The sequence below is a fragment of the Hemitrygon akajei genome, chromosome 16 (assembly GCF_048418815.1).
Source record: "Hemitrygon akajei chromosome 16, sHemAka1.3, whole genome shotgun sequence".
In the NCBI taxonomy this organism is placed as follows: Eukaryota; Metazoa; Chordata; class Chondrichthyes; order Myliobatiformes; family Dasyatidae; genus Hemitrygon; species Hemitrygon akajei.
Genome location: NC_133139.1, coordinates 31,074,308 through 31,099,193, shown reverse-complemented (window position 1 = coordinate 31,099,193; position 24,886 = coordinate 31,074,308). Strand labels below are relative to the sequence as shown.

Sequence of the window (24,886 nt, the reverse complement as noted above, 5' to 3'; positions counted from 1 at the left end):
CCCTGTGTGTGCATGGGTGGGTGGGAGGAAAGAGGCTTGCTTTGCTGTTTTGTGGCTTGTTGTGTTCTGTGTTATTCTGACACTTATGTCACCACATACAACTCTGAGATTCATTACTAGGTAAACCCATAAAAGAATTATAACCATAATAGGATCAATGAAAGACTGCATCAACTTGGACATTCAGCTAGTGCACAAATACAAAAAGAAAGAAACAATAATAACAAATAAGCAATAAATAATGAGAACACGAGATGAAGAGTCCTTGAAACTGAGTCCATAGGTTGTGGGAAATTTTCAATGACGGGGCAAGTGAAGTTGAGTGAAGTTATCCCCTTTGGTTCAAGAGCCTGATGGTTGAGGGGTAATAACTGTTCCTAAACCTGGTGGTGAGTCCTGAGGCTCCTATACCATCTTCCTGATGGCAGCAGTGAGAAGAGAGCTTGTCCTGCGTGGTGAGGGTCCCTGATGATGAATACTACTTTCCTGCAACAACGTTTTGTGTAGACATGCATAATGGTAGGGAGAACTTTATCAGTGATGGACGACCATATTCACTACTTTTTGTAGGACTTTCCATTCAAGGGCATTGGTGTTTCCATACCAGGCTGTGATACAGCCAGTCAATATACTCTTCATTACACATCTATAGAAGTTTGTCAAAGTTTTAGATGTCATGCCGAATCTTCACAAACTCTTAAGGAAATAGTGGTGCTGCCATGCTTTCTTTGTAATTGCACTTACACACTGGGCCCAGAACAGGTCCTCCAAAATAATAACACTGAGGAGTTTAAAGTTGCCGACCCTCTCCACCTCTGATCCTCCGATGAGGACTGGCTCATGAACCTCTGGTTTCCTCCTCCTGAAGTCAATAATCAGCCCTTTGGTCTTGCTGACATTGAGTGAGAAGTTGTTGATGCAGCACCACTCAGCCAGATTTTCAATCTTCCTCCTATAAACTGATTTGTCATCAACTTTGATTCAGCCTATGACAGTAGTGTCGTCAGCAAACTTGAATATGGCGTTGGAGCTGTGCTTAGCCACACAGTCATAAGTGTAAAGTGAGTAGAGCAGAGGGCTAAGCATACAGGCTTGTAGTGCTCCTGTGCTGATGGTGATTGTGGAGGAGATGTTGTCAATCTGAACTGACAGGGGTCTGCAAGTGAGGAAATCGAGGATCCAATTACACAAGCAGGTATTGAGACCAAGGTCTTGAAACTTATTGATTAGTTTTGAGGGGATGATGTTATTTAATGCCAAGCTGTAGTCGATAAAGAACACCCTGATGTGTGCATTTTTGCTGTCCAAATGTTCCAGGGATGAGTGAAGAGTCAATGAGTTCGGAAATTGCACCATCTCGGATCGCAAGACCCTGAAGCGGATAGTGAGGTCAGCTGAGAAGATCATCGGGGTCTCTCTTCCTGCCATCACGGACATTTACACTACACGCTGCATCTGCAAAGGAAACAGCATTATGAAGGACCCCATTCACCCCTCATACAATCTCTTCTCCCTCCTGCCGTCTGGGAAAAGGCTCCGAAGCATTTGGGCTCTCACGACCAGACTATATAACAGTTTCTTCCCCCAAGCTATCAGACTCCTCAATACCCGAAGCCTGGACTGACACCTTGCCCTACTGTCCTGTTTATTATTTATTGTAATGCCTGCACTGTTTTTGTGCACTTTATGCAGTCCAGTGTAGGTCTGTAGTCTAGTGTAGCTTTCTCTGTGTTGTGTTTTTTTATTACGTAGTTCAGTCTAGTTTTTGTACTGTGTCATGTAACACCATGGCCCTGAAAAACATTGTCTCATTTTTACTATGTACTGTACCAGCAGTTATGGTCGAAATGACAATTAAGTTGACTTGACTTGACTTGACTTGAGAAGGCATCTACTTTACATCTGTTATGCTAATTTGTAAATGGGAGAAGATCCAAATCGTTTCTCATGCAGGAGTTGATATGTTTCATCACCAACTTCTCAAACACTTCCTCACTGTGGATTTAAGTGGTACCGGACAATAGTCGTTGAGGCAGGTTATCACATTCTTTTTATCACCAGTATATGTGAAGCCTGCTTGAAGCAGATGGATACTTCAAACTGCTGAAGCAAGGTCTCAGTGAACACTCCTATCAGTTGATCAGCACAGGTCTTTAGTACTTGGACAGATATTTTTTGCGGACTTACCCTCCTGAAAGCTACTCGCACATTGGCCTCAGAGACTGAAATCAGTTGCTGAGAGGGTTTGGATGGTTCCTTCATGTTTTAAAAGTCAAAGCAAGCATATAAGGCATTGGACTTACCTGGAAGCTATGCCGTTTGATTTAACCTTATAAGAGATGATAACATATAAGCCCTGCCACAACAGTTGAGCATCCTTCATTCATTCAAGTTTTGTTCAGAATCTCCACTTCACCTGTGAGATGGCTTTCTGGAGATCGTACCTGCACCTCTTGTAACTTCTTATTATCACTAATTTTTATTGCAACACCAACAAATTACATTCAATACAACCAGTTGCCAATTACATTTTGTCTATTTAACCCAGCCACCCCCAACCCTCATCCCGACCCCCTCTCCACCCCTCCACCCCTCTCTCTCCCACCCACCCCTCTCCCCTCCACCAACCAACTGAATAGTAGTGCATACACAGACAGAGCATTCCTATTTTAACAGAAGATCTTTTAAGTTAGTTATCAAATTTGGCCACATTAAGATTGAGTTTGGTTGTGCATCATTTACTCTTGCTGATGATAATTCCAGGTAAGAAATGTCCAAAAAGCTCTGAAGCCAGTGAGTATATGAAATATCATGGGGGGGTTTCCAATGCTGGACTACAATCTTCCTACCTGCAGTCAGGCCTGCCAGCCAGATTTTGCATGTTTTTTCCATAAGGGAAAGGTGGGAGTCATCATTTAGAAGATGTACAGTGGAGTCCATTGGTAATTATACCCCCATTAGTTCTGTAAGAGTACTGATAACCTTCCTCCACAAACCAAAAACCCCTGGACATTCCCTTACAGCATGTATAAAAGAGCCAATGGTTCCGTGGGGGCAAAATGAGCAATATGGGTCAGGAACCAGTCCCATTTGATGTCTAATTCTCGGTGTTAGATATGCTGTATGACAAAATTTCAAGTGTATATACTGATGATTTGGGTTTTTCTGAAGCACCGGCAGCATTATCCCAAATCGCATCCCAGTCTAAGTCTTGTCCCAATTCAGATATGTCCCTATCCCAGGCTTTCATTCCTGATGTGGGCATATATTTCTGGGAGTTTAATTTATCATAGATATATGACACTATCTGTCTTGGAGCACTCTGTATCCAACTTAAAATGGGATGGTCCTTTAAATCTGACCCCTAGCGAACCCCGTAGGCTTTACAAGCTGATCTTATTCTAAAGTAGAAGAAAAGAGAGTGTTTATCAATATTATATTGAGATACCAGTTCTTGAAAGCTAAGGATAGTACTTGCCCCATTAATATCTTGAAGAGTAGTAATACTTTTATCCTCCCAAGTTCTGTTAGTGAATGGTTTCCCCCCTCAGATAGAAAATGAATATTGTTCCATAATGGAGATGATTTGCACCATACACTTTTAAATTTTAGGAACTTTTCTGCTGCTCTAAACACTTGTAGCATATGGGTTAAAACTGGACCGTAATACAAATCACATTTTTTGGTAGACATTTCTATAAGGAGAAAGTCCTTCAGTCTTATTGGTGCTATTAGCTCTTGTTCTATATTTTTCCATGATGAAACTTTACCCTTCTCCATCCAATAGCTAAGACTTTTTAATACAAATGCCCAGTGATACAGTTTAAAATTTGGACATGCCAATCCCCCATCTGACTTTTTGAATTGTAGAGCTGACCACTTTATATTAGCATCGTGGCAGTAGAGGAGGCCATGTATGGACATATCCGAATGGGAATGTGAAGCAGAGTTGAAGTGAGTGGCAAATGGGAGATCCTGTCTGTTGTGGCAGACGGAGCGTAGGTACTCGACGAAGCGGTCCCCCAATCTGCGTTGGGTCTCGCCGATGTAGAGGAGGCCGCACCAGGAGCATCGGATGCAATAGATTACTCCAACAGACTTACAAGTGAAGTGTTGCCTCACCTGGAAGGACTGTTTGGGGCCCTGAATGGTGGTAAGAGATGAGGTGTAGGGACAGGTGTAGCACTTATGCTTGCAGGGATAAGTGCCAGGTGGGAGACCTGTGGGGAGGGACGTGTGGACCAGGCAGTTGCGGAGGGAACGATCCCTGTGAAACGCAGAGAGGGGTAGAGAGGGAAAGATGGGTGGGGTCCTGTTGAAGGTGGTGGAAGTTGCGGAGGATAATATGCTGGATTCGGAGGCTGGTGGAGTGATAGATGAGGACAAGGGGGACACGGTCCCCGTTGTGGTGACAGGATGATGGGGTGAGGGCTGAAGTGCGGGAAGTGGAGGAGATGCGGGTGAGGGCATCATTGATGATGGCAGAAGGGAAACCACGATTCTTAATGAAAGAGGACATTTGGAATGTCCTGGAACGGAAAGCCTCATCCTTGGAGCAGATGCGTCGGAGACGGATTTTTTGCATTTGGCAGGGTGGGAAGAGGTATAATCAAGGTAGTTATGGGAGTCAGTGGGTTTATAGAAGACGTCAGTGGACAGTCTATCTCCAGAGATGGAGACCGAGAGATTGAGAAAGGGGAGAGAAGTGTCCGAGATGGACCAAGTGAATTTGAGGGCTGGGTGAAAGTTAGAGGCAAAGTCAATGAAATCGACGAGCTCAGCATGGGTGCAGGAAGCAGCACCAATGCAGTCGTCAATGTAGCGAAGGAAAAGTTGGGGAGTGGTGCCAGTATAGATTTGGAGCATAGACTGTTCCACATAACCCATGTAGAAGCAGGCATAGCTAGGGCCCATGCGAGTGCCCATAGCTACACCCTTGGTCTGGAGAAAGTGGGAAGAGCCGAAAGAGAAGTTATTAAGTGTGAGACCCGACGCAGATTGGGGGACCGCTTCATCGAGCACCTACGCTCCGTCCGTCACAACAGACAGGATCTCCCGGTTGCCACTCACTTCAATTCTCCTTCACATTCCCATTCGGATATATCCATACACGGTCTCCTCTACTGCCATGATGAGGCCAAACTTTGGTTGGAGGAACAACATCTCATCTACCGTCTGGGTAGTCTCCAGCCCCTTGGTATGAACATCGAATTCTCCCAACTTCCGGTAATTCCCTCCCTCTCCCTTCCCCCATCCCACCTTCACTCTGTCTCCTCTTCTAGCTGCCTATCACCTTTCATGACTCTGCCTTCTTCGACTACCCATAGTGCTTTCCCCTTAGATTCCTTCTTCACCTCTCTTGCCTATCCCCCCCTGCTTCCCCTCCCCCACCCCTTGATCTTTCCTCTGATTGGTTTTCCACCCTCCCCCCCACCTTCTTTATAGGGCCCCTGCCCCCTCCTTCTTTAGTCCTGACGAAGGGTCTCGACCTGAAACGTTGACTGCTCCTTTCAACGGATGCTGCTCGACCTGCTGAGTTTATCCAGCTTTTTTGTATATCTTGATTTGACCACAGCATCTGCAGTGTACTTTGTGTTTATGATTTGATATGTGTCGTTTTGAACTGTTTCTTGTTTGGAGAAGGCATCATGCAGGTGATGCTGTTCAAGCGCTTGATTATAGTCCATTGCTGGTGGTATGTAATTTGCTAGGCAAATTGAGCAGACGGCACTTGTCTGTTAGGTGTTCAAAATCGAGGGAACACGAGTTTGACAAAACCGTCAAATTCCTGAAGTAGTTCCAATTCAACCTTATTGTAACCATCAGACAAGTGACTAAGTTTACTATAAAGCAAACCTGGGTATAGTGAGATCAGAAATGGATAATGCCAGCAGAGATCCCGTTTCAAAGCTCCAGAGAAAGTGGTGTTAAATATACCCTCGCCCTGATGGCTACCTCAGTGTCTGTCTGCATTAAGCTGTGCTTGAACCCAGAGCATGTAGACATCAAGAGTCACTAGGTGATGCTGTTCTGTCTGTCTCTGGTGTGTCCTGGTGACTGCTCAGTTTTCCTTTCAGATGGTCCCTGCTGTACCTTCTTTCCTTCATTGAAGGGTTTATTGGTTAGGTCAATCAATGAGTAGTTCACAGAGAACGTCCTCCATCTCTGTGGGAAAAGGATACAGTATGTCCTGCTGATAGTCCCCTGAGGAGATGGCCAAAACATTTTCACTAGAGATTTCAGCCCAGACTTGGCTCTGTTGATGATGAGAAGGGCTTTTCCTTCACTCGCGATCACAACGACAACATTATCACACATCCTTGGGGCTGTGGTAAGCATTGGGAAGAAGGTCCCAAAGATCAGTAGGGTGGAGTTATCTTTGTTGTGATTTGCCCTGACGAGCTGTAAAACATATGATTCTGAAATATAAGGGCTGTTCCCAGGGACCTACAGTGACACAAACACCAAGTGCTCCTGGAAGGATATCAGCTCAGTGAAAGAGACGTTTAGGTGTGGCTGAACCTTCCTGGATTTCCTGTGCAAGGAGCTGTCCTCGGCTGAATGCTGAGACTGACAGTCGCCAGTCCAGGACCATGTGCTGACAGTCACACTGAACCTTCTGCAGCTGCCTAGGCTCTAAGGGGAAAGAACAAGTTTAAAGAGATTGGCGTTCTCTTGCCATTGTACGCTAAGAGACTGGACCCTGAGTAAAAACCACCCAACCGCACTGTTCATGGAATATATTGATGTAAGCAAATGTGATGATGTCTTATACTATGAATGGTGACGTCTTATGTATTGGGTACCTGAAAATTGTATGAATAGAATTTATTTTTTGAAAAAATAATTAGTTTGCATGTTATAGGCATGGTGTTTTGGAGAAATTAGAGTTATTTTATATTGAATTTTATTTCAAATATATACAGTAAAGCACTGATAATCCATATTCACAAACTATCCTGTGTGTACAATCAACAAATAGCATTTTAATTGGAAGGGTTAATTTTGCCTAATAATAATGTAATCATTTTGCATTGGAATTTCTTTTGGGCACAGAGGGGTTGCAGCAGTCCATGTACATGTAGAAGAAACAGACATATTGAATAGTTTTAAGATATTGGTAGGAATGATCTCATCCCGAGAGCGCAGTTTGCACAACCTGTTGGTGCCTTTGTTGTGTCAGAACTCGAAACTACACTCAGTGGCTACCTCATTAGGTACAGGAGGGGCCTAATAAAGTGGCCACTTAGTGGATTTCTGGATGTTTGTGGTCTTCTGCCTCTGTAGCCCATCCACTTCAAGGTTTGATGTGTTACACCACTGTTGCAATAATTGGCTATTCAAAGTTCAAAGTAAATTCTTTTATCAAAGTGACATTTATCAATGTCACCATATAAAGTCCTGAGATATACTTCCCTGCAGGCATACACGGCAAACTGACGGACTAGTAACGATAACAGGATCAATGAAGGATCAACTAGTGTGCAGAAGACAAGAAACTGTGCAAATGCAGATATGGATAAGTAGCAATAAATAACGAGAACATGAAGTAACAAGATAAAGAGTCCTTAAAATGAAATCAGTGGCTGTGGGAACATCTCAATGGACGGGCGCGTGTGTGTAGTTATCCCCTTTGTCCAAGAACCTGACAGTTGTGGGGTAGTAATTATTCTTCAAACTGGTGGTATGAGTCCTGTGGCTCTTGTACCTTCTACCTGATGGCATCAGCGAGAAAAGAGCATGGCCTGGGTTCTGGAGATCTCTGATGATAGGTGCTGCTTTCTTATGACAGTGCTTCATGTAGACGTGCTTAATGGTAGGGGGGGCTTTACCTGTGATCTACTGGGCTGAATCCACTACCTTTCGAATGATTTTCTGTTCAGAGGTCTTTCCATACCAGGCCATGACGCAGCCAGTCAACACACTCTCCAATACACAGCTATAGAAGCTTGTCAACGTTTTAGATGTCATGCCAAATCCCTGCCGACTCCAGAGGAAGTAGAGTCACTGCCATGCTTTCTTCACAATTGCAATTATATGCTGGGTCCAAGACAGGTCCTCTGAAATAGTAACAGCCAGGAATTTAAAGTTGCTAACCCTCTCCAACTCTGATCCTCCAATGATGACTGGCTTCCCTCTCCTGAAGTCTACAATCAGTTCTTTGGTCTTGCTGACATTGAGTGACAGGTTGTTATTATGACGCCACTCAGCCAAAATTTTGGTCTCCCTCCTGTACACTGATTCATCACCTCCTTTGATTCGTCCCACAGCAGTGGTGTCATCAGCAAACTTGAATATGGCATTGGAGCTGTGCTTAGCCACACATTCATAGGTGTAAAGCGAGAAGAGAAAAAGGGCTAAGCACACAACCTTGTGGTGTACCTGTGCTGATGGAGACTGTGGAGGAGATGTTGTTGCCAAGCCAAACTGACTGGGGTCTACAAGTGAGGAAATCCAGGATCAATAGGACAGGAGGTATTGAGGCCAAAATCTTGGAGCTTACTGATTAGTTTTAAGGGGATGGTGGTATTAAATGCTTACCTGTAATCAATAAAGAGCATCCTGGGTTATGTATCTTTGCTGTCCAGAGTTGAGGGAAGAGCCAATGAGTTGACCCTGCTGTGGACCTGTTGCTCTGGTAGGCAAATTGGAGTGGATCCAAATCACCTTCTCAGGCAGGAGCTGATATGTTTCATCACCAATCTCAAGACACTTAATCACTGTGGCTGTAAGTGCACCAGGAGGATAACCCTTAAGGCAGGTCACGACTCTTTTCTTGGGTACCAGTATAAGTCAGCACAGGTTTTTAGTACATGGCTGGGTACCCCATCTGGTCCAGATGCTTTGCTTGGATTCACCCTCCTGAAAGCAGCCCACATGTCAGCTTCAGATACAGTGATCAAAGGATCTTCAGGAGATGTGGAGGTTGGTGCTGGCTCCTCCATCTACTGATGGTCAAAGCAAACATAGAAGGCATTGAGTTCATCGGGAAGCGGAGCCCTGCTGTCTCCCTTGTCACTTTGTAGGAGGCAATAGCATTCAAGCCCTGCCGCAGCTGTCAAGCATCCCTCGTTGATTCCATTTTGGTCTGGAATCTCCACTTCACCCGTGTGATGGCTTTCTGGAGATCATACCTGCACTTCTTCTAGCTTTCTTGGTCTCCAGACTTGAACGCCTCTGATAAGTCCCTCAACAATTTGATATACTGTTGCCTTCTTGTCAGACTGAACCAATCTGGCCATTCCCCTCTGACCTCTCTCATTGACTAGGCATTTTTGCCCACAGACCTGTTGCTTACTGGATGTTTTTTTTTGTACTTTTGCACCGTTCTCTGTAAACTCTAGAGACAGATGTGCGTGGAAATCCCAGGAGATCAGCAGTTTCTGAAGTACTCAAACTAACCCTGTCTGGCACCAACAATCATTCCATGGTCACATTTCTTCCCCATGATCATGGCTGGTTTGAGCAATAACTGAATCTCTTGACCATGTCTTCATGATCTAGGCACTGATTGGCTGATTAGATATTTGCATTAATGAGCAGTTGTACCTAATAAAGTGGCAAGTGAGTGTACCTCACTGGGAATACAATTCCAAATTGCCTGGGACAGGGCTATGGATAAGCGTCCCTGTATATCCAATGTTTTCTTTATAATGTGAAGGTGAAGCACTTTCAACCCGTGTTTAGCAGAAGTGCCAAACAGATAATCCACCTCAGCTACTTTCTGAGACCCACAATACCACAGAAGCCAGCCTCCAGCTGATAAGTTCACTCCATGTACTCTATCAAGGAGCAGCTGAGGGTACTGGGTACAGCAAGCACTGGGATGAGACAACATCCCACCAGTAGGATTAAAGACTGGTGTTTCAGAGCTAGCAAGAGCACTAGCCGTGAGTTACAATTGCAGCATCCATTGAAAAATATGGAAAATTTAATCAAAAATTCCAGAAAATTCCAGGACAACTTCAATCTGGCTAACTACCACCAAATCAATCTACTCTCAATCATCAGAAAAGTGACAGAAGCTATCAACAACAGTTCTGCCAAATGTCACGTATTCATCAATAACCTGATCACCAACGCCTAGGCTGGGCTTTGTCAGAATCACTCAGTTCCAGAGCAAAAGGCTGGATTCCTGCGGCAAAGTGAGAGTGACTCCTTTTGACATCAAGTAGCATTTGACTGAATGGGGTATTAAGTAAACTAAAGTCAGTGGGCCTGAAAGGGAAATGCTTCGTGGTTGGAGTCATATCATGCACAAAGGAAGATACCATTGGTATTTGGAGGAATATTCCCAGCCAAAGGATATCACTACAAGAATTTCTCAAGCCATTGCCCAAGGCCCTACCATCTTGCCATCATAAATTTTATTAGAAGTTAGAATGTTTGTTCCTGACCATATATATTCAATTCCATTCAGAACTCCTCAGCAAATTAACCAATCCATGCCTCCATGTAGCAAGACCTGGACAATGTCTGATACATGACAAGTAATGTATATACCATAAAGATGCCTAGTAATTATTATCTCCAACAAGTGACAATCTAATCACCTATACTTGGCACTCAATGGCATTGCCATCACTGAATCCTCGGCTATGAATTTCACTAGGGTGACCATTGACCAGAAATTCAATTAGATCTAAAGAAGTCCCTCAGCAATAAAGAACGGGCCAGAGGCTGAATATCCTGTGGTGTAGTTCATCTCCTGACATCCCACGTAGCTTCTCAGCAGTAACAAGGCACAAATCAAGAATGTGATGAAATTACCTCCACTTGCCCGAATGAGTGAAGCATCAACAAGGCTCAAGAACTTTAAAATTATACAGGATAAAAGCAGCTCACACCATCGCCCAGTTCAGAACTTCATTCTCTCCAACACAGCTTTATTGGTATGATGTACAAAACACACAGTAGTTATTCAAACAAGCTGACACAAACGAAAGGAATAAAATGGATGATCTTGAAATTCAGCTACAGATTGGCAGATATGACATTGTGGCCATCTCTGAAACTTGGATAAAGAATGGCTGTCATTGGGAGCTGAACATCCAAGGATATAAGGTATATTGGAAAGATAGGTTAGTAAGCAGAGGGGGTGGTGTGGCTCTGTGTATAAGAAATAATATTAAATCATTGCAAAGAGATGACATAGGAATGGAAGGTGTAGAGTCTCTATGGGGTGAGTTAAGAAATGGCAAGGGTAAAAGGACCCTAATGGCAGTTGTATACAGGTTTCCAAACAGCAGCCGGGATGTGGATTACAAATTACAGCAGGAGATAGAAAAAGGGTGTCAGAAAGGCAGTGTCATGATAATCGTTGGGGATTTTAACATGAAAAGTGGATTGGGAAAACCAGGCCAGTACTGGACCTCAAGAGAGAGAGTTTGTAGAATGTTCAATGGATGGCTTTTTAGAACAGCTTGTTGTTGAGCCCACTAGGGGATCAGCAGTGCTGGATTGGGTGTTGTGCAATGATCCAGAGGTGATAAGAGAGCGTAAGGTTAAGGAACCCTTAGGGAACAGTGATCACAATATGATCAAGTTCACTTCGAAATTTGAAAGGGAAAAAATAAAATCTAATGTGTTGGTATTTCAGTGGAATAGAGGAAATTAGTTACAATGGCATGAGAGGGGAACTGGCCAAAGCTGACTGGAAGGGGACATTTGCAGGAAGGATAGCAGAGCAACGATGGCTGGAGTTTCTGCAAAAAATGAGGGAAGTGCAAGGCAGATATATTCCAAATAAGAAGAAATTTTCAAAGGACACTAACGTGGCTGACAAGTGAAGTCAGAGCCAAAGTAAAAGCAAAAGGGAGGGCATATAAGGAAGCCAGAACTAGTGGGAAGATAGGGGAGCTTTTAAAAACTTGCAGAAGGAAACTAAGGATGTCATTCCGAAGGAAAAGATGAATTATGAGAGGAAACTGGCGACTAATATCAATGATGATACTAAAAGCTTTTTTTTAAGTATATAAAGGGTAAAAGAGAGTTGAGGGTAGATATAGGACCAATACAAAATAACGCTGGAGATATTGTAATGAAAGATGCAGGGATAGCAGACGAACTGAATGCGTAGTTTGCATCAGTCTTCACAGTGGAAGACGTATGCAGTATACTGGACATTCAAGAGTGTCAGGGAAGCGAAGTTTGTGCAGTGAAAATTATGACTGAGAAGGTGCTCAGGAAGCTTAATGGTCTGAGGTGGATAAATCTCCTGGACCTGATGGAATGCACCCTTGGGTTCTGAAGGAAGTAGCTGGCGAGATTGTGGAGGCTTTAACGATGATCTTTCAAGAATTGATTAATTTTGACATTGTACCGGATGACTGGAAAATTGCAAATGTTACTCTGCTATTTAAGAAGGGTGGGAGGCAGCAGAAAGGAAACTATAGACCTGTTAGCCTGACATCAGTGGTTGGGAAATTGTTAGAATTGATTGTTAGGGATGAGATTACGGAATACCTGGAGGCACATGACAAGATAGGCCAAAGCCAACATGGTTTCCTGAAAGGAAAATCCTGCCTGACAAACCTACTGCAATTCTTTGAGGAAATTACAAACAGGGTAGACAAAAGAGATGCAGTAGGTGTGGTGTACCTGGATTTGCAGAAGGCCTTTGACAAGGTGCCGCACATGAGGCTGCTCAGCAAGGTAACAGCCCATGGAATTACAGGGAAGTTACTAGCATGGGTGGAGCATTGGCTGGTTGGCAGAAAACAGAGAGTGGGAATAAAGGGATCCTATTCTGGCTGGCTGCTGGTTACTAGTGGAGTTCCACAGGGGTCGGTGTTGGGACCGCTGCTTTTTACGATGCATGTCAATGATTTGGAGTACAGTATTAATGGATTTGCGGCTACATTTGCCAATGATACAAAGATAGGTGGCAGAGTGGGTTGTGATCAGGAAACAGAGAGCCTGCAGAGAGACTTAGATAGTTTAGGGGAATGGGCAAAGAACTGGAAAATGTTGGAAAGTGTATGGTCATGCACTTTAGTGGAAGAAATAAACGGGCAGCTTATTATTTAGCTGGGGAGAGGATTCAAAATGCGGAGATGCAAAAAGATTTGGGAGTCCTTGTGCAAGATACCCTAAAGGTTAACCTCCAGGTTGAGTTGGTTGTGAAAAAGGCGAATGCAATTATGGTCAAATACTGGAGGAACTCAGCAGGCCAGGCAGCATCTACGGAAAAAAGTACAGTCAACATTTCGGGCCGAAACCCTTCAGCCAGACTGCCTGGCTACCTGGGACCCTGACCAATAATGACGGGGGCAGCAGGTGCATGAGAACAGCACCTCTACCTGTAGGTTCCCCTCTGGGTCACACACCATCCAGCTTTGCTTCATGGATCCCACCGAGTGACTGAGGCTAGATCCTCGAATTCCCTACCAAACAGCTCTGTCGGACAGCACTTGTGTGTAGAGCTGCAGTGACTGAAAAAGGCCTATCTAGGTTCCCTATCACTGCCGTCTACAATGCAAGGTTATTAAGGGATAGACAATAAATGCTCATCTTGGCAACAATGTCCTGAAAATGAATTAAGAGAAAAATATCTTGTCAAAAATACATGTCAAAGGCCAAAGTCCTTTGGGGAGACGTTCATCCTAATAAAGGAGTTAGATTTGTTTCGGACATATTCTTGGCTGGATTCCTGCTTTCTTAATACATGAAGTAACTTCGAGCATAATGTTGCAAAAACAGGAGAAATGTTGGTTTTAGTTCTCCCCCCCACTAATGAAAGGTCTGTTTGGGCTCAGAAGAATTTGATATAACTAAGAGGCATATAGCTTATCTTTTCTGTCAAAGACCTAATGATCTCAAAATGTTCTCATAACATAGGTAGAGATAAAATCTTAGAGGCATTGAATTCATGTCTAGGTGACGTCAATTCTCAATCTTCACCAAAGGAATGAGGGGAGAGGGAAGATTGGTAAGTTGTTCAACAGGAAAGCATTGCAAGATACTGATACACCTAAAGATGCCACTCATTCCAACAGGCCAGTGTCAGTACTTACACTTCATGAGAACTTCTTCCCACCCATCAACATGAATCAGCATTTTTTAAATCAGAATTTTCTTCCATTCTTTTCTCCAGGTGTGCTGAAGTGTCTTCCTCTTAGATGCATCAGTGTGACTAACTTCATCTGGTTGAGTGGTGCTGCAATCAGGACCGAACGTCAACCAAAACAAGGAGTTCACTGTTGGACTTCAGAAAGGGGCTGCTGGGAGATCACATGCCAGTTCTCTTTAGTGGGTCAGAGGTGGAAAGAGTAAGTAGATTCAAATTCCTGGGTGTTAGCATCTCAGATGACCTATCCTGGGCCCAGCATATAGATGCAATGGTGAAGAAGGCACACTACCACCTCTGCTTCCTTAAAAGTTTAAGGAAATTTGGTGTGTTCACTGAGTACTTTAACTTTTACAGGTACACTGTTGGAAGTATCCTGAATGGTTGCATCATGGTCTAGTAGGGCATTTCACACACACAGGAACATAACAGGCTTCAGAGAGTAGTTAACACAGTCTAGTCCATTACAGGCACAGCTCCCCTCCGCCACCGATGACAGCATCTACAAGATGTACTGCCTCAAGAAGATTGGTATCTATCATCAAGGATCCCCACCATCTTCTCGCTGCTACCTTCAAGCAGGACGTACAGAAGCCTGACTTCCCACACCACCAGCTTTAGTAATAGCTTCTTTCCTACAATCATCTGCATGAACCTGCACAAGCCTAACTTGAAATGTTCATGGCATTTAAGAACAATCCAGACATGAGCTTCAAGGTCCAGAACATACAGTACCAGGCTACAGACGAAGAGGTGGGAAGTGAGAGCAGGCTGAACAGTGCTTTTTAGCTAGCTTGGAAATGATGAGCTGAATTATTTTTGTCTGCATTCTAAGTTCCCATGCAGCTATGATTGTATGGGCTGGCTGGTGGCGTAGGGCATCAGCGCCGGAAGGCTCCTGAGTTCAAATCCAGCCGGCTCCAAAAAACCTGAAGAGGGATGGGCTCTGCCAGGTTTCAGATGCCCAAGACACGCCGTATGATGAGCAATCACCAAAAAGATCGGTGCAAAAAGCTTGTCATGACGGCGACCAACGACTCCACCAGGAGTTCAGGGCACGCACGCACACACACACACACACACACACACACACACACACACACACACACACACGCACGCACGCACACGCACACACACGCACGCACACGCACACGCACACACACACACACACACGTATGAGCTAAGTGCATTTCATATTTGAATTAGTAAAGAGGCTAACCCTGAATTCTCTACAGGATTCATCAGTGATTATACTAATGGCCCCCAGTTCCAGCCTGATATTGATACAGTAGAGTTAATAACAACTTCTTTGAGGGAAGTGGATAAATATTTGAAAATGTCCCATTTGAATGTAATTGAGATCCAGGCTGGGGCAAATAAGGGGTAAATCCTTCTGAGAGCTTGCGTAGGCCAGAGGAGGCAAATGGTCTCCTGTTCTGTTAAAAAAGGTGAGACTGAGAATTTGCATGAAAGTTGAGAAAGGGCTTTTATCTGCAAGGTGAGGCGATGAGGATGTGAAAATGATGCAGTTGTGATTAAAGCTTGACATTAATGAACAGCAATTGGAGCATATTGAGAGGTGGAAACCCGCTCCAACTGGGCCTCTGATCAGGAGAGGACTGAACCTGGAAAGGCAGGCTGTTGAATCATAACCTTGGCAAATTTCTACAGATGCACAGTGGACAACGCAACAGGCTTTTAACACCATAAACCGACGAGTTGTCTGTTATGTCTCCCCTCTCGCTGTGAAACAGGGACACCCCTTTTTACCTTGTTAGGAAGAGAGAGAGAGAGCGAGCCTGTGGTATGCCGAATTACCGGGTGAATGAGTGGTCTTTGGGGTACTGCAAGTCTGTGTCTTTATTGATGCTTTGCTGCGCGCTTGAGAGCTTGGGGGAGGGCGCTGATGCATTTGTTGCTGTTGGGGGGGGGGGTGGGATCGTTACCTTGCTGCTGCTTGTGTGTGAGGGGGGAGCTGGGGGGCTTTGGGGTCCTAACATTTAACTGTCATTCATTCTTCGAGGCATGCTTCTGTTTTCGTGGATGTTTGCAAAGAAAAAGAATTTCAGGACGTATATTGTATACATTTCTCTGACATTAAATGTACCGTTGAAACCTATTGGAGAACATCCTCTGACTATCAAGGCCTGGTATGGAAACACCAATGCCCATGAAGGAAAAAAGCCACAAAATCAGCTCAGTCCATCACAGAAAAAGCCCTCCCTACCATGAGTACATCTCTGAGGAGCACTGCAACAAGGAAGCAGCATCCCACCATCCATGCCATGCTCTCTCCTCACTGCTGCCATCCACTTTACTTGCAAAATGGATATGGCCAACTTTGCATGTTTTTGTTCCTTTGCGCTGGCCACCTCCTGAGCCAGAGTGACAAGTTACAAGACATCAGCTTAGCAGGGGCAGGATTCTCCACAGAATCATTCAGGGTGTTGGCAAAACAGCAAGGAATAACTCACTCACTGTGGTGCAGGTTTCCTTTCTCTTGCCGTCTTCTGTTGATTGCAGATCCTCCTCTGTTGGACTGCATGATTACCCGCTCTTTTTGACTCATTGTTTCCTTTGAACGTCTAGAGCAGGGGTGTCAAACTCATTTTAGGTCACGGGCCGGATTGAGCAAAATGCAGCTTCATGTGGGCCGGATCAGTCGGACACGTGCGAACGCAGCTTTCGTTGCCTCCGTTTTTTCAGCCTGCTCTCATGTGTCTCAGTCTCTGCTATAACTACAAAGTGTTTCACTTTACAAATTCCGTTTCTTATGAAGAAGACTGCCGAGCAAGACTGCCGAATAAACACTAAAAACCCTGAAAACCTGGTACCTGAATAAACTCAGCATTAGCCATAGGCGCTTCGATTACTGGGGCCAGCTTTAATAGTAATTAGATATTATCTCGCGGGCCAAAGATAATTCCACCGCGGGCCGGATTTGGCCCGTGGGCCTTGAATTTGACATATATGGTCTAGAGTAACTAACACGTCTTGAGCTATCCTTCACTCACTACCATACCTTCAGCAGTATCAGCCTTGTTCTCTTTCTCAGACCTAGCTACTCCAGATGAGGGTTTTTCGCATAACCCACCCCAGCCTTTCAGATTAATTTATAACCATGTACGTCAGTGTGCAATGAAATTATTTTCTCACCTAAAGATCACAATGCATTAGGGCGGCAATAATAAATGCCACGATGAACACAAGCACAAAATCAGTTATACAGTACACTGCACAGTGGTGCAATAAGAAATGTGAAAGAGATGGAAACAGAAAAGGTAGTTAAGGGTTGCATACACGGCAGCAGAAATGGGATGGAGTGTGAAATGGGTGACTGATCAGAAGTGTGGGGAAGAAGCTGTCCTTTCCCCAACCATCATTATTCCAGTGGTGAGGGTTTAGTTCCTCCATCGTCTTCCATTTACAAATTAATTTGCTTTGCAAAGTCCCCAACACAACCTCTGACCTTCACAATCTACAAATCATACATATTCCCGGTTAGACTTTCTCTGGAGTTTTTTGACTTAATAAAGTACTTCTTCACCTTCGTCCACATTAATAGAGTTGCTACACAATACTAAATATATATTGTAGTTTAGAAATTGTTTAATACATATTATTTTAAAAATCTATTATAAGATAAAATCAGTAATGATTAAGACACTAAGATATAGCAGACATGGCTGCTAAATCTGATTGTTCCCTAGAAGCGGAGGCACAAAAAGTGGGATGTTAATTCTCCTCTCAAATGCCTCGTAATCAACTTCATATACTTTCCATCCCCATAAAAACTTTCCAGTAATCTTTTGGATGCTTAGTACCACATTCGAGGCTGATTTAACGAGTTGAGGTGAGGTACCCTCGCACGTACGGTTCACACACAATACTGACAACGTGTAAGGAGTAGAATGGAACTTGCGAGAGATGACGAGTGGCGCCGATAAGAGAGATGTCTGTCAGCTGCCTTATTCCCATTCCTTGGAGAAGAGTTACTATCAACCATCTTGAATAATTACTGTGTATGTTTAGGACTGTATCAGAGGACCCACCCTGCCCTCTTATAGAATATTATGATAGATGAACAGAAACCTGTGTCTTATTCTACTGAAATATATATTCTGAAAGAAAGGCTTCAAAAACTGTAGTTGAGTTGCAGAAAAGACAGACAAAATGGCAGAATGGTAATTTTGGTTTGTTTGTTAAGAGCAATTTGCAAACATTAGTGGGTCTATTTGCTTCAGGGGGAGAGGGGTGGAAAAAAAAACGCAGAAGTGATTTTAAATACATCTTAAGCCAGCTAATAACAGTGCTGGTTTGGTGGCTCCTTTTGCGAACCAACTGCTTTCCTCTGCTGTCAGCTATCGCTCATACGGGAGAGCGGGAAGAGAACGGAGAGGCACTCAGTCCTAACGGCTCTGGACAAAATAAACAGTGTAAAATCCGCAACTACCACAGAAACCCCAATTTAGCCACGGTCCCTGTTTTGCCTTGAGTTTTAGCTCATCGTCCCTCTCTCCCCACCCCCCCAACCACATCTGTGCCCTGGAGGGCCCGGCATTCCTGGGCTACAGAATCCACATACATTATCCAGGCATCAGATTGCAATCACAAAGCACCTTAGCCCACCCAGGGTACTGTGATGGCAAACAATTCATTCTGCAGATGTTGGCCAATCGTCTCCACTGACCTGACTCAGTTGATTTAAACAAAGATTAACTGTTTGCGTGGTACCTGGCAGGTGATCAATGACAGCTGAGCTCCACTCCCCCCGTGGCTTTAAAGGAAGATTTCCTGGGACTGGACAGCAGAGTATTCATGTCAGTCAGTCAGTTGGTGAATGAGTAGAGTCAGACTGAATACGGGTCAGTTCTTTAGTTCACGTTGTTGAAGTAAATAGGTGTTATTAGTGTGTTATCTTGTCACAGTGCAGCTTCACCCATTTGATGTCCTGGATCCAGCTGCTGTTACAGATTCTGCTTACGGAACAGGTTTGTACGGAGGAGTTTTCATGGTTACTTATTTTAAATGAGTGGACTAAGTTAGCAGCAGAATTACTACTGTTTGGTCTCCTTAAACTTGTAAAAGGCTGTGGGCAATTTATTAAAAAAACAAACTGTAATATCTGAGTGTGCTCTATGAATGTAGAATAGCTTTATAAGTTCATTTGGAATAGTTTATCGAATATTATACAGGAAGTAAAAGCAAACTGGGATTGGGATTAAAGTCAGAATCAGGTTTAATACCACTGGCATATGTCATGAAATTTGTTAACTTTATGGCAGTACTGCAATGCTATACAAGATAAATAAATACAGAGAAAAAACTGAATTCATTAAGTATATATATGTCCCTTAAATAGTTAAGATAAGTAGTGCAAAAAACAGAAATAAAAACAGTAGTGAAGCAATGCCCATTTAGAAATCAGATGAGTGTTTTGATCACAAAAACACTCTGTTTTTGATCACAGAAATCAGATTAGTCACTGAGTGTGTGTCTTCAGGCCTCTGTAACTCCTTCCTGATGGTAACAGTGTGAAGAGGGTGGTGGGGTCCTATATGGTGGATGTCACCTTCCTAAGGCACTGCTCCTTGAAGAAGTCTTGGATACTACAAAGGCTAGTACCCAGGATGGAGCTAATTAATTTTACAAGTTACTGCGTTTTGATCTATGGCATTGCAATTTGTAATTGAGTTTAGTTGGGAATTGGTGGAGAAAAGCACGCGGGAGAAGATCTTGGATAATGGAGGAGTGGAGAACAATACGGGAGGAGGTGAGAGAAGAATGAGGGCAGAAGTTGTAGGAAGTAGGTAACAATGCAGAGGGGGACAGATGAGGTGAGGCAGATGTTAATGAAGAGGGATACCATGTAAGGGCGGAGAGGGTGAAAGGAAGGGAGGGGTGAGAGGTAGGGAGGTGTGCAGAAACAGGAAAGCAATAAAGGCAGAAAGTGGGTAGTTATGATGGTTTATGGCTAAGGCAAACTTCAGTTTAATTTTGTGATCAAAACACAGTTTTAAGCATTTTTAATGCAAATCATTTAGAAAAGGAAGTTAAAGATTTGTACACAGAAGGGAGCCGGTTTGTCAACTCCTGTCACCTCATTACTGGACTGCTCTTTTTCCTTCTATGCTTCTTCAGATTTAATTACTGGGTGGTAAGTTATTTCAAAAGCAAGGAAGATCTTCTGTCCTTCATGGACTGTAAATCTCTGTGATCACCTAATTACCTACCACAAAGGTCAGAAAATAATTTTTACTGTGTTTAACCATTGACGAGATGTAAACAGATTCCCTCAGTGGAAACTAAGCTTACTGCCTTTTGAATCTATGTTTTGGTCTCACGGTGGCTATTTTGTGGGATCAGCTGAAGAGCGTAAAATGTATCTGGCAAGCAAAGTTATACTGTGAGCTATAAAAGTCTTAGTTGAGAGTCTGTGCATCAGGGGGAAATTATAAAGAATTTCACATTAAGTGTATTGCACTTAAGTGACAAATATCCTTGGGACTTCAAAATAACCTTGACCTACGCTTCCAATTAATATTGAGTCTAAACCAAGCTTTGTTGGTTTAAATCCAGTCAATTCAGACCTGGAGCTATATAATCCATTTTCAATGTGAATGGAGCAGGGCTGTTAATCATTGCATGTTAAACTTTATTATTTGGCATTTGACGCTTGGAATGACTTTCCTCTTACTGCCACTGTAAGTGCTCATGGGTCGTCTGTAATCCTAAACAACGTTGTTACTGGGAACCCCACTTAACTAGATGAATTCTGAGTCATTTGGTAGAACTTAACATAAGGGACCTTGAACAGAGGATCAAGCTTGAGTAGTTCAGAGATGCGATCTTGGCTCCATCTCCCACTCACACCCTCCATTATTTGTAATAAACCACATCTCAAATTAAATCAGCATTCCTTACAATCACAGCGGTTAAGGAACAGCTGATAAATTATCCCAGACTGTGAGGCTATTGTGGTATCTGTGGCACCAAGGACACCGTCACTCAGTTCACTGAAGGATATAATGAGAAGAGATTTTACACTTAATAGCAAATTACAGGGCGAAAGATGTTAACAAGGCAACTATTTGATGTGGGATAAACTTTATCCTCTGATTTTTATTAGTGGAGACCAGTCTCTGTACAAGTTTGAAAACAATGTTACTCTGTAAACAAGAGAATATTGTTTTGGGTCTTCCTAAGTGCTCCATGCAGAACTGCAACCTGATTGGGGATATTCAGACAGGAGAGTTCGATCTAGATTTCCCCAGCAAGAAGATGACAAGGAGTCAGGAAAGGAAAGGTAGGTTAGAGATGGGGTGGTTATGACGATGGTTGAGGGAGAAAGAGAGAGTTCACTATCAGGGCAGTAGTAGGGCCCCATATTGACAATGGGATAAGGAGAGGAGAATCTTCTTGGGTGACTGTTCCTGTGCTATAATCCCTGTGGACCAGTGCATGTGTGTTGATATCTTGAAGTCTAAGTCTATCTTTTTGACCAGTTTCCATGAGGCTCGGCAGGAGAAGGCAGCACAGCCCCATTATACCTGCTCCACTTTTCCATATAACCATGTCTGATCTGATCTTGGCTTCAATCTCTTTTTTCCTAGCTGGCCCCTAAATCTTTTGATTCCCCTAAAGTTTGAAAGTCTGCCTATTCCAACCTTGGACAGCTTCAACACTCTGGAGCAGAGAATTCCAAAGATTCATATCTTTTGGGGGAACCGCACACACTCAGACTTGAGTACCTAGCCCTTAAACTCTCCCAACAGAGAAAAACAACCTTTCAACACCTACCATATCAAATCTTCCTCCAGATCTTCTTTATTTCAATCAGTTCTGTTTCCTAAATTTCATGGAGCCTCCATTTAATCTTTCCTTATAAAAACAATCCTTTCACAACCAAAATCATCTCATAAATAGTCTCTGCACTGCCTCCAAGGCAATTAATTGTTGGAAGATCTGATGTATCTTTGATGGCTCCACCATTAATCTTTCTTTTGATTCTTTTGTCCACATTCCTGCCTTCACTATTTGTCCTGATATCGTTTATTATTAACCGTCTTTTCTTCTTTCATCCTATAACAATTTTCTCTCAAAACTCTGGAAAAGAAGTCCATCCAAATTTTTGTTTCCTGTAGTCATTCTCTTTTAATCCCACAGATGAGGAAAGAACTCTTCTTAATTGAGGAGATATCTCCCTTTGTCCCAGTACCCATCCATTTGTTTTCCTATTTATGTCAATTGATACATCTGCAATCAGTGACCATCTCAATGTATTTATGTATGGAATGGTCTCTGCATGGCTTTTTACTGTATTTCAAAGCATGTCACAATAATAAACCAATACTAATATTGTTCTTCCATTGTTTTTGTGAAATTTCAAATCCCTACCACCATAACTCTTCCATTTCCTTGTCTTGTTGTCTGCTAAAGTCAACACATTTCAAATTATCCAGACCTTTAATTCTTCACCAGACTCTTCATTTTCTGGTTGCTGTGGGGACATTGCTTTACCACTAATTAGTATTTCTACAGAACCTTTAACATATTAAAATATCCAGAGGAATTTCACAGATGTGATAACCAAAATTTGATACGAGCTACATTATGAGCTGTTCGGGCAGGGACTAGTCAAAGAGGGGGGCTTTCTGGAGAAGAGAAATATTCCCAGGGAAGAAGAAAGCATTAATGTGGGTTGAGGACTGACTTCTAGATGTTAAGCCTTGATAGCTGAAAGTATGACTTCAGGAGAGGAACAAAGTTAATTGGAAAATGCAACAGAGAACCAGGAGGAAAGCAGAGGTCTGGGATTGTTACGTGCTGAATGAAGGCTTTTTGCTGAGAAGATCCAAGTATTTGGAGATAATTGCTTTTTCACAGTTAGTGTTATGTCTTATCATGTGTCGTGTCATGACACTCTGGAAGGGTCAGAAAAGAGGATTAATTCTCTATTATAACCAGGCTTTGTTACTTGACTAATCTTTATCTCTGAAATAAAGAGACCAAAGTGAAAGTGTTGTGCACAAGACACAATGAAAATTTAGTACTTGAGTGATACTGATCTTAAACTAGTTATCTCTTTGATACTAATAGAACATAGAACATTAACAAAGAAAATCTACAGCATATTACAGGCTCTTCGGCCCACAATGTTGTGTCAACTATGCAACCTACTCTAGATGCTGCCTAGAATTTCCCTATGGCATAGCCTTCTACTTTACTAAGCCCATGTATGTATGTAAGAGTCTCTTATCAGACGCCTCTACCACCTTCGCTGGCAGTGCATTCCACGCACCCACCACTCTCTGTGTGAAAAAACCACCTCTGACATCCCCTTGTACCTACTTCCAAGCACCTCAAAGCTATGCCCCTTGTGTTAACCATTTCAGCCCTGGGAAAAAGCCTCTGGCTATCCACATGGTCAATGCCTCTTATCATCTTATATACCTCTATCAGGTCACCTCGCATCCTCCGTTGCTCCAAGGAGAATAGTTTCAAAGATGTAAGCATGAACCATAAATACCAGAAGAGATGCATATTTGGAAATGTGGGCTTTTTGAAGGACTATTGACTGCAAACTTTGTATCAAGATTTCAGTCTGCAAACGGAATGTGTTTAAAATGTAGCCCATGACCCCTACTGAAAATCCTACTCTATCCCATGGCTGTCAGCACCTAGGCGACTCCAAAATATCCTCGTATGTGTGGCAGAATAAAAATCCTAGATTAAGTGAAAAATATTTACAGAAGCCTAAGAAGGAAGGTGGTTTGGCTTTGCCAAACCTAAGATTTTACTACTGGGCAGTTAATATTTGATATTTAATATTTTGGACACAAGAATCGATTATAGTACCTTGTCCACAATGGGTAAATTTGGAGTGTAAATCTGTACAAGACTTTTCATTGTTTTCTATTTTAGAATCTTCACTTCCTTTTACTTTACCTAAATTGAATAAACAAATAACTAATCCTATAGTTAAACATATATTATGAATATGGTTTCAATTTCGTAAATTCTTCGGCTTGAATAAGTTTACCTTATCAAGCCCTATTATATCTAATTTTTTTTCAGCCCTCTTTTATGGACCAAGCCTTTGTGTTATGGAAAACAAAAGGTATAACATGTTTTCGTAATCTATTTTTAGATAACAGTTTTATGCCCATTGAACAGCTGTCCAATAAATATAATTTGCCTAAAATTCATTTTTTTAGATACTTGCAAGTTAGAAATTTCTTGAATAATATGTTACAGTCTTTTCTGAAATTATGTCCTATGGACATTACGGAAAAAAATTTAGGTCTGAATCCTTGCCAGAAGGGTTTAGTAGCCATCATTTATAATATGATCATGAAAATACAGCCAGGAGTATCAGAAAAAATTAAGAAGGAATGGGAAAAAGAACATCACTGTCTTATACCCACAGAGTAGTGGGAGAAAATTTTACAATTAGTTAATTCTTCTTCTATTTGTGCTAAACATGCCCTAACACAACTTAAGGTCGTACATAAGGCTCACATGTCCAAGGACCAACTCACTCAATTTTATTCTCATGTTAATCCAACCTGTGACAGATGTCATTCTGAAGTCGCTTCATTGACCCACATGTTTTGGTCTTGCCCCTGTTTGCAAAATTATTGGAAAGATATTTTTGGTATTATTTCAACAGTTCTGAACATCAAATTGCAACCGCATCCTATTACTGCAATTTTTGGTTTACCAATGGTGAATAATAGTTGTTTATCCCCCTCAGCCCGGCGGATGATTGCATTTGTTACATTAATGGCTAGAAGATCTATCCTATTGAACTGGAAA

At 42.7% G+C, this 24,886-nt stretch overlaps 1 protein-coding gene and 1 long non-coding RNA gene across 4 annotated transcripts in view; one reads left to right on the top strand and one right to left on the bottom strand.

The window, feature by feature from the left end:
* LOC140739938 (uncharacterized) overlaps window positions 1-24,886 on the bottom strand; it is a 369,849-nt gene that overhangs the window by 269,219 nt on the left and 75,744 nt on the right. The gene's annotated exons all lie outside the window — the stretch shown is intronic.
* LOC140739934 (transmembrane protease serine 9-like) overlaps window positions 18,866-24,886 on the top strand; it is a 44,665-nt gene continuing 38,644 nt past the window's right edge. For 2 of the 3 annotated variants that reach the window (XM_073068624.1, XM_073068622.1), the window contains exon 1: window positions 18,866-19,059. The gene's annotated coding sequence lies outside the window, so the exon portion shown is untranslated. Of the gene's footprint in view, window positions 19,060-20,229; window positions 20,309-24,886 lie in introns of those variants that run through there. The other variant, XM_073068623.1, reaches the window with a different exon arrangement.